Below are 1505 nucleotides of genomic sequence, written 5' to 3' on the forward strand. Positions count from 1 at the left end.
ATTGTTTGCATGGAAGCAAGGAAGTTGCTTGTGATTTCCTAGGGCTAACAGAGCATGTCCTAAGAAAAATCACATAGCTACTAATTTTATATTTGCCATCATTATCAATTTCATAATATTAGTACAGGAAAACCTGTTAAAAAGTCAATTCTTTGCAATAAAAACCCCTTTACCTAATGCAATAATCTTTAATTTGTATCAGGTTCTGCTACAATACACGAGAGGAAAGCTTAAAATAATATTTAGTTATTTCACATTTTATTCCAGGCTTAAGTGGGCATTGGGCCACGAATATTTATTCATATTAAACCCACTTGTCTAGGTATGAGATGCTTTGCAGGCTCAACATATCAAACAGTTTTTTAGAATAAACACTTTAAACCTTCTTGGATTTTTGCAAAAACCTATTGTTCAATGGCCTCTTTGCAAAGAAGCCAAATAAAACTTGCATGTCTGTGTCCTTGTGGAGAAAGGAGACTGTCTTTTGCTTTAAAATGCTACTTTTATAATAATAATGGAAATTTCAAATTGCCCTTGAGATTAGTGTCTAATTTGCTTACAATTGTTTAAAACATCTCACCATACTTTAGTACCTATCCCATGTGGTTTCACAAACTAGCATATTTATCATTATCAACATAAATGTCATTAAAAACAAACATTAGGCACCCATCTGTACCATGCTGGTGCCATATCAAAGGATTTTGGGAAAAAGAAAATCAACAGTGTAAATCTGGGAGTCCTTTAAAAGTCACTATCGAGATTGATTTTAATCCTGTAAGCTTTCTGTCTCTTAAATATTTAGGGACAATTGACATATAACATTATGTTAGTTTAAGGTGGATTTGATAATCAAGTATCTAGTCCCCCCCCCCTTTGTTTGTAGGAAGTTTTCACTACACAGTTGATTGCCTAATTTTATGTTCAAAAAAATATTTGACTGAAGTCAACATTTCACTGTTTCAGGCTTAGAGTTACCACTGTCATACAAGAGTTTCCTTCAGCTATAACTGATGCTATCAAATTTACTGCACTGAATGCCATTTAAAATAAACACTAAAATACAGTATTAGCTGTCTGTGAGCAAATATCCTACTACAATATGTGAACTACCTAATATTTTCTTATCATCCTAAAAAGTGTGAATTAAATTATAATATAATGAGAAACTAGTGGTTTGTAGTAATTCCAAATGCGGCAAATCTTCACCAGTGCATAAAAATTTTCAGTGACTGCGAAGAACAGCAGAATGATTTGAGCCTTGAAGCTTTCTCCCAACTACCAAAAAGGACCCGAAACAAACAAGCATAGCTAAGCATTTCATCCTAGAAGCAGCTTATTGAATTAATAAGACAAGTCAATTAATGTAATGCTCTGTTGCTTTGGGATAAAACATGAAAATGGAAAAATGTGGAGCTATTTACCGTATTAAGATCAAGCAACCAGGAAGGCTCTGAAAAAAACATCCTCCTCTTTCCAAGTCTTAGAGAAGAACTCTACACATG

This window comes from Canis aureus, chromosome 19 (genome assembly GCF_053574225.1).
Source record: "Canis aureus isolate CA01 chromosome 19, VMU_Caureus_v.1.0, whole genome shotgun sequence".
In the NCBI taxonomy this organism is placed as follows: domain Eukaryota; kingdom Metazoa; phylum Chordata; class Mammalia; order Carnivora; family Canidae; genus Canis; species Canis aureus.